The sequence below is a fragment of the Aplysia californica genome, unplaced genomic scaffold, assembly GCF_000002075.1.
Source record: "Aplysia californica isolate F4 #8 unplaced genomic scaffold, AplCal3.0 scaffold00284, whole genome shotgun sequence".
Classification (NCBI taxonomy): domain Eukaryota; kingdom Metazoa; phylum Mollusca; class Gastropoda; order Aplysiida; family Aplysiidae; genus Aplysia; species Aplysia californica.
This window is the reverse complement of record NW_004797554.1, coordinates 858,202-867,289: the sequence shown is the minus strand read 5'-3', so window position 1 is coordinate 867,289 and position 9,088 is coordinate 858,202. Positions and strand designations below refer to the sequence as shown.

At 40.8% G+C, this 9,088-nt stretch overlaps 1 protein-coding gene across 2 annotated transcripts in view; it reads left to right on the top strand.

Moving 5' to 3' along the window:
• The first annotated feature begins 2,046 nt into the window (after nt 1–2,046).
• Nucleotides 2,047–9,088, top strand: part of LOC101853174 (E3 ubiquitin-protein ligase RNF144A) — a 74,600-nt gene continuing 67,558 nt past the window's right edge. The window contains exons 1-2 of one of the 2 annotated variants that reach the window (XM_005101472.3): nt 2,047–2,288; nt 7,255–7,352. The gene's annotated coding sequence lies outside the window, so the exon portion shown is untranslated. The remainder of the gene's footprint in view (nt 2,289–7,254; nt 7,353–9,088) is intronic. The other variant, XM_035970555.1, reaches the window with a different exon arrangement.

The window sequence follows — 9,088 nt, the reverse complement described above, 5'->3', positions numbered from 1 at the left end:
TATATATATATATGCATAGGTATCCCCCTCTCCCACATTTTCGAACGTACAAGGGCAACTTTTCGGTTCAAGGAAAGGTGCCTTCATTATTCATCTGACCAAAGACGGACGTTTTATATCCACTTTCGGTGGCCTGTTAACCCGGAACTACGTTCGATCCAAACGCATTAAGAAGTATTTTAGTAGCCTACGTGATAACATTTTCGGCCGAAAAGAATGAGTCACCGATTAAGAAGAAACCACTCCTTTCAGTTTCTGCATCAGGACGTACGATCATTCAGTATGAGCTTGACGAGTGGAATTGGGGGGGGGGGATTTTATGAGGTGTCCAAATCCAAGCCAGACCGCACCCGCTACCGTATTACTACCGCTAGACATTACAGGCATAACGTTAAATGAGGTACATAATTATATACACATACACCTGCGTCAAAATTCAATCCAGGCTGTCATGCAAGCATAAATTTAATACCATGATATTATTCAGGATATAACGCAATTTCCAAATCTTAGATCAATTTCTGTCAAATTATTATTTTATCTGGGAATGTCATAATATATACCGCCCCGCTATTGAATAAATATGCGCTTTCCTGAAACATTATTTGTTTAAAAAACAACAACAATAACAAAACAGATCAAGTTATACGATATTATAGGTGTAAGCTTTTATCTCTAGTTCCTCTGTCAACTTTTTTCGATAACCCTCAAATTATTTGTATCGCAAAAAAATCTGAATATCGATTCATTTCTGGCGAGGATTCTTATATGTAATATTTTGCTGTTTTCCGTGAAAATGATGTTTGCACAGCTAAAAATGTAAGCCACACTTAGATTCTAGTATGCTCTGACAACTTAAGAAAATATTTTGGTGATTTATGATTATTTCTAGATTTTTTGATCAATTATGTATTAACATTTTGATTTCATTTCCTGAAAAGTGACCACCCCTTCTCCCCCCCCCCAAAAAAAAACAACAACAACCCCACCCCTCTACAGATTAGATTAGTATGTCCACTAAGGATAAAGGTGCGGCTCGAGGAGTGTCAGAAAATTTCTACCCGTCACAGTCATAAATAGCCATTATAATAAGTCTTACAATAAATTAATTAATTTGTCCCGCCCGTCTGCCAACTCGTGCACTCATCAGTAATGCCAGTCGACTATTCATGACGTCAATCAACTCATTTCTGGTTTGTTTGTTTTTAATCAAAATATTTTGACCGTTTTGCTGATTCTGAAGTAACCAAAAGCGCTAGTGTCACTTTCTGATACTGGGTTTAAAAAATCAATAAAATATATTTTACACACACACACACACACACACACATATATATATATATATATATATATATATATATATATATATAGAGAGAGAGAGAGAGGGGGGGGGGGGAGGAGAAAGAAACAGAGCGAGATAGATAGATAGAAAGATAAATTGGGGGTGGGGAACTGAATAAAAATATGAATATTTAGTCATATAATATAAATAAAGCGGAGAGAGAGAGAGTGAGAGAGAGAGAGAGAGAGAGAGAGAGAGAGAGAGAGAGAGAGAAAAGAGAGAGAGAGAGAGAGAGAGAGAGAGAGAGGGAGAGAGAAAAGAGAGAAGAGAGAGAGAGAGAGAGAGAGAGAGAGAGAGAGAGAGAGAGAGAGAGAGAGAGAGAGAGAGAGAGAGAGAGAGAGAGAGAGAGAGAGAGAGAGAGAGGGGGGGTGGTGGGGACGTAGACTCCATCTATGTACTGTGTATTACATTATTACATATTGTATAGCCTAGATCTAATGTACTTTTACGCGGTTATAGAGACAGCGCTGGTTTTCAGGTCGCGTGAACCTCTTCTAAAAAAACCCCTCCGAATTAGTCAGATCGAAACCAATCGAAACCATGAAAGTTATTGCCAAGTTGCATTGCGGCTGGGTAATAACAGAGAGGGTTTACTCTGGTAATATTTTATGGCTACGCTTTTAGAAAAGTCAAATTTGCTTACTTTGGTATTTATGCTTTCCAAAAAGTAAAGATAACTTGAAAAAGAACGATGCAAATTTCTATCTACCAATATCTAGCAAAATTGAAGTGTACAATCGAAGCGAGAGCAAGGTATTCGCTTTACGCAAAATTTTCCTGGCACTGTCGGTGTGCATTTACCATAACATTAGGAAGACCAGTTGTTTGCCTGTCATAATAATTGGTCAGTACGACGGGGCAAAAATTGTATACTGTAAAAAAAAAAAATTAAGAAAAAAAAAGAGAGAGGGAGGGAAAGCCTTGCCTTTGACTTTGACGTCTTGTTGTGAGTATCACGAAGAGATGAGGGGACATTTCAAATGACCCACCCCATCAAATAAGCCATCTATAGTATAGTTCTATAGTAAATAGTAGGTAGCGTAGGATAGGCCAGCCTAGGCCTAGAGTCTAGAGTAGAGTCTTCTAGAGATCTAGATCTAGATGTAGATCTAATCTAGATCTAGATCTAGATTTCTAGATATCTAGATTTCTAGATATCTAGATTTCTAGATATCTAGATCTAAATCTAGAGAATCTCTAGATCTAGATATCTAGATCTAGATCTAGATTCTATATCGCAACGGAGTGTCTACGTACACGTTAACCGGGCACCTAGTCTCAATATCTACGTACACGGTAACCGGGCACCTAGATCTAGATCTAGTCTCAGTATCTACGTGCACGGTAAACCGGAATGAAAATAAATCAATATTTTGTCCTGTGCTGTCACTTGCTGAAATAAAAGGAAGTCATTCAAGCGTCTTGTCGGGCTCGCCATCGTGACCGGTCAGTGAACCTGTGCGTGCGCATCACATTGTGATTGTGAGTACCAGTTGGGGGTCACCAAAGCTCATTCAAAGCCTGTGCGCTGCAATAGGGCTCTGGAATGGGGAGATTATCATTATTGATTTTTTTTTAAGGTACAGTCGGGGGAGGGGTGGGGATGAAGTCAACACCGGATGACAAAAACTGAACTTGGAGTTTTGAACTGCCCGGTTACTGTGTGTACGTGACACTGAGACGAGGTGCCCGGTTGCCGGTTACCGTGTACGTTGATATTGAGGCTGCATGCCCGGTTACCGTGTACATGACACTGAGACTACGCGCCCGGTTGCCGGTTACCGTGTATGTAGACACTGAGGCTAGGTGCCCGGTTACCATGTACGTAGACACTCCATTGGCCCAAATAGATGATGTATTTCCGCCATCTATTTTTGTCGTCTTCCGGCTCCGGGCTTTCCCTCGCCTGCCAGTTGACTAGATCTCACCAGAGACACTATCTCTGATCCGCTTGTGTGTGTGTAAAACTTTGAGGAGCAGGTAAATTTATGGAAGGAGAATTGCTGAGGTTGTTGATTGTTTATAAAAGATAACAAAAATTAATACATAAAAAACAACAACAAAACTTAACAAAGACGGCGAGATCTAGTCAACAGTTACTGATAAGGAAAACTCAAGTGTCTTTGGGGAAGCCCTGGAAGACGACAAAAATAGATAGCGGAAATACATCATCTCTATTTGGGCCAATTAGGCTACAGAGGTGTGCTAGGTGCTTGCTGTAGCTTCATCTTTTTCGAATCCCTCTAGCTGCAAGCATTTCGCTCTTGGCAGGGCAGCAATGCCTTCCTCAAGTAATCACATGTCCTTGTCATCTGGTCAACACCAGAGTGGAGCAGGCTTTGTACGTCTGTAGTAGCCTGCATTGAAGAACTGCCAGGTTTGGGCAGTGAAGGAGAAGATATTCAATGGTCTCCTTTTGTGGTAGTCACAATGTCTGCAATGGGGTTCCCAATTGGGGTTAATTCTGTTTATACTTTTGTTATGTGCTTGTTGGTGTATAAGTATCCTGTACAGGCTCTGAAGATCAAAGTCTGATCGGCTCTATAAGCGATTCGAAGGGTCTTTGGGTTTTGGTTTGTCCATGTACCCGAAGAGAGATCTTCCTGTTTCTGCGTTGACCCATCTGTTTAGACACTCGTCTCTGCATTTGGCTTGGATTCATCATGATCCCTTTGCAGGTTTGTAAAGAGGCGGCTGTGTCTGTCTGGGGCAGGCTTGCTCCAGCCTTTGATAGCTGGTCTGCAGTCTCATTCCCTGGTACTCTAGAGTGGCCAGGCACCTACTGCAGTGCGACCCGGACGCCATAGGAAGTTCCCATCTGTTTTACAAAACTGAGAATGTTCCCGTCCTCTCTGTAGTCTCTTCCTCCCTCAATGGCTTGGAGTACTGACATTGAGTCAGAGAAGACAACAACATCCCCTGGTGTTACTGCACATTCAAAAAAGTCTTGGGTGATCTCTAGTAGTAGTATAATAGCCAGTCTAGATCTAAATATCTAGTTTCAACTGAGGCTTAGACTGTGATGAGGGTCTGTAGTCTAGCAAATTTTCAATTTTTTTTCCTGCTTTGAGCTCAGATTGTCGTTTCCTTGTTTGCTTTTGTTATGTAGTATTTCAGATTTTGCGACTGTTGTTCACTTTTGACGTCACTTATACACTTCTTACTTTGTGTGGAAAACTTTGGCCAGCTCGTAGAAACAGGAAGGCCAAGGTTGAATTACCTGTCCACTTCACATTCGATACACGCATTGGAGTTTGAGTTCGAATAGCTGCTGCCTAAGAGTAAATCTTATTCCCTCCCAGAAAATGCAATCAACCTCTCACCCATGGTAAGACTTGCCAGTGTTGGCTATTCTCACTCAGTGTGAAACAAGACCTGTTTTGTAGTTGGTTGGCGGGTGCTCTGATGTGGTTTGCTTCTTCTTTCCTATGAAACATCTATCATCCTTATATCTCCCCTACTTCTTTTTTGTGTTTGTTGCTCTCTTGTAACACCTCTCATCTTCTGGTGCTCATATGACCTTATGCAGTTGCGAGCGCCGGAAAACTCTTATGAAAAAACTAAAAGACCTGTTTTTCCTAATTTCTGAATAGGCCTACTGTCTATCGGTGTGGATGATCAAATTGACAAAAAACAAAGAAAAAAATGATGTTGTAGCACTAAAGTAAATTAATTTGGTCGTCTACAAAGATGCTACGGCTATTTCACTTTCGAATCAGGCTGAACTATGCCGGTTGCCATTTTGTTTTGTCCGGAAGTTCTTGCTAGCCTACTCCTTCTCTCTCTCTCTCTCTCTCTCTCTCTCTCTCTCTCTCTCTCTCTCTCTCTCTCTCTCTCTCTCTTTCTCTCTCTCTCTCACTCTCTCCCAATCTCTTTCTCCCCCCTCCCGATAAAATTGCACGCTTTAAACACAAGAGCGCTAGAACGTTTACACTGGTGTCACGGTGAGTGCACAACGGGTGAGAATAGCCTAAAGGCTCACCCTCCCACTTGGAGCGATCAGCCTGAGCTGATGCTCTAAGAAGTGAACATACAATGGGTGAAAATAGCCGAAAAAAGCTAACCCTCTCACCCTGGGTGGGAGGCTTACAACTGCGCTGTTCTCACCCCGGATGAGAATAGAGGTGGCCCAGTATAGTCTATAATCATATAATTATTATTATAATATAGGTAGGGCCTAGGCTATTAATACTTTTATAGGCCAATAGGCCTACATTATTTATTAAAACAGATGTTGTTTTTAATCTTAGGCAAGGAGATCCAGTGGAATACACCAAAAGTAAATTACACGCTACTCTGGCATTTTTCTGTTTTTGCCACAAAACCATTTTGATTGTGTACTTCTGTATTTTTAGTTTCAAAGTGATTATTCACACCGGGTGTGCGAATAATTTATGATTTTGTTCACACCGGGTGTGCGAATAAGAAATGATTCTATTCACACAGGGTTGTTTAGGCTACAATGACTCAGAACACATTTCAACTGAGGGTGTCCCTATAAATAGTGAAGTTAGCTGTGTAGCTGGTCAACAGTGTCTAAAGTGTTGAAACCAAAGGGCAAACCATGTAATAAACAAACATTTACCAAGCTGTCTACCAAGGCTGGACGTAAAAGACAGAGATGTATTCCGAAGGCCTTTTGTGATTTTTCTGAGGCTGAAAAGCATGTACTCTTCCCCCCCCCCCCCCACTCTCTCTCTCTCTCTCGCTCTCTCTCTCTAGCTCTTCTTTCTCTCTCTCTCTCTCTCTCTCTCTTTCTCTCTCTCTCTCTCTCTCAAGGTTCAAGGAGGAAAAAAAAAGAGAGCTTTGAGTTATTGACACGACTTGAATTCCAATTTAAGTTGTATTTTTAAGTATCGCATTACACAATTAGATCTATCCCTACACGATGAGGGAAAAAAAAAGAGCAAATGCTATTTTCTTCCTTCTTTTGAAAGACCCTGTGCCAATAATATTTTGTAGTATTCACACACTCTGTGCGAATATAATTTCATAGTATTCACACACCCTGTGCAAATACAATTTCATATTATTCACACCCTGTGCGAATAGCTATAGCCTCTTAGTGTACTAGTTGATTATTTTACTTACTCAAATACCATCTCATGCTCAGGTATTGTCTTTTCTTGTCTTGTTCAATTGTTGATCTCTGTTTTACATACATTTCGACTTTATATCTGAAGCAAATGACTAGATTTTGAATTTTGAAATATTTGATTTTTTCTGATGGAATAATATTACACTATCACTAGATCTGTGCTTTATTACTTTACTTTTTCATCCTCTGTTGCCGTTACGTGTCGAGGACCCCCCGGGGCAGTGCCAATGACTGAAGTGTCTTTAGGCCATTCCCAAAGGGGAGACATTTCTCGTTCAAGCATAGTAGAATTGTAAATGGGCTGACTCATGTCACGCTCATAACTGTGCCTGATCTACAACAGGGAACTGCTGCTTTTTCTTTCCTGATCCTTAATATTGTCATTTCTTCTACTTCTTTTGTATGTTTGTCACTCTCTTGTGACCTGCTATTTTGGGGTGCCTTGATAGTCGAAGCAGACCTTGTGCTGTTGAAGCTAGAGAGGTGAGCAGTCTAAGTCTGATTCCCTGTAAAGACTTCAACAAATATGTTGATTGTGTGTGTTAGATCATGTGAATTTGGCCTTGAAAGATATTTTTTCTAAATCTACGGATTATTGATGGTTAGAGGGCACTATTTGTAGGTCCTACTTCTTAACTGTTCCTCATTCGTTTCTATGTGTCTTTGTTTCCTACATTTCTCCTGTCATTAATGCCAATGTACTTTAAACAGCAAAAATAAAAATCAAATAAATAAATAAAAACAGACGAAAGGTTCAGAAACGCTTTTTGGTTTTTACGGACTGTTATAATATGTCGTGTCATTTTCTTTTCAGGCTTCAATTTCACAACGCATTCCAACAAGGGTCATATATGGTCTTTACAGAGATGTGACTACGTGTAGTTGTCTTGCTTCAAAATCAGCGCAAAAACGGTGAGTTTTATGTTTGTGGGGGTGCCATTCTTATGGCAGTGAATAATAATCAGAATAGACTTGATTTGCTTAGACCTCAATGTTTGTTATTACGGTTTTAGTAGTAGGGCCTACCTTGGCAAGAGATTGGGTGCCCGGGGTGTGTTGGTTATGTTCTGTAGGCTACTTTACACTCAAAAGAAGCAGGTTCAATTTCTGCCAGGGAAAGTAGTTTTTATTGAGTATCTCTTCTTTTCTGTTTGGGTGCTGTATCTTACTCAACTTGTGTTGGCCTTCACTATAGGCAAGGTTGAGCAGCCTGTCTCCTCAATGATCTATGTAAAATATTTACAGTTTATAACAATTTTTTTTTGGGGGGGGAGGGGTGTAAGAGATCAGTTTGGGATGGGTGTGGTTATTCTTGACTTTTTACCATTTTTTGTTTTGCTTAACCTGTTCGTGCGGGTGGTTGGCAGGTGCTCTGGTGTGGTTTGTTCCTTCTTTCCTATCAAACATCTATCGTACTTATCTCTCCTCTTTTTTGTGTGTTTGTTACTCTCTTGTAAAACTTCTAATCTTAGGCACTTATATACATGTATTTAAAAACAAAATTTTTTGGGGGTATGTGTTTTATGGCGATCGCAACTGCATAAGGTCAAATGAGCGCACGGGACACATTAAACATTTTCAGTTGGTAGGAAATTTGGAATTTTGCTTGTGTGACGACTAAAGCCTATTCTTATCGGTTTTAGACCACCAAGGGATCTTTAACGTGTGCAACCTGCACACGAGACCTCCGAGATTTTTCACCCCTGTCTGAGAAGGCTAGGTGGAGATCTTTCCTGCCAGAAGATCAGGGGTGTGGCTGAAAGACAGAAGTAAGAAGGATCCAAGGAGTAGGAGTAGAAAGGCTGCAGAAAGATTCAAGAGCCCTGAGAAGGGGGCAAAGGAGGGGAGGGAGTGGGGCAGAAAGTGAAGACGAAAGCAGACAACAGGACATTTCTAGAGAGCAGGAAAGGAGGTGAAAGGAGACAATTTTAGAGAAGAATATTTTTCCGTCGCTACCCGGATTCGAACCCGGGACCTTTGAATGAGAGGCCAACACCTTAACCAAACCTCTAAGCCACGAGAGCCCCCCCCCCCTCTCGGCAGCGAATGACCTTATTGTGTTGCAAGTGCCGTAAAACTCTTCCTAAAAGTAAAACCTATTCATGTGTTGCTTTTCTTGTGGTTGTGTTGATGAATGGATCTTGAAGTTTAGTTTAGGTATTCTATAATTTCCTCTGTGTGTGTTTATTATGGGACATCTTAATTTGTAATTATCTAATTTGTGTGAAAGGAGGCAAAAATTGTTCACAATTATTTTAGTGTTTGATGAAGTGTAGCCGTTCATTATTTGTTGTTTTTGGTTCAGCAACTCGTGTGCTTTTAGTTGGTGGCTGGAGGGCGCCACTGACAGGTCTGACCGGTTGCCGTTCCCTTTGTGGTTTCAATCTATCTGTTTAACGTTTCCCCTGCAATAAATAAATGACTCTTAGTGTGTCGATGTGCTGCACTTTAGTTCAACAAACAAACAAACAAACAAACGGGCTCTTTTCCAAACCTTCTTGTGCATACGTTAAGGCACGAACTGGTTCCTCGCGACTGCCAAGTCCCGTACGCAATCATGTTTGTAAATCATGCTGGAGAAAGGTGGAAACCTTCGATATAACTTGCTTAGTGATTGAAAGAGCCATACCATTGGGATGTTCTATGTT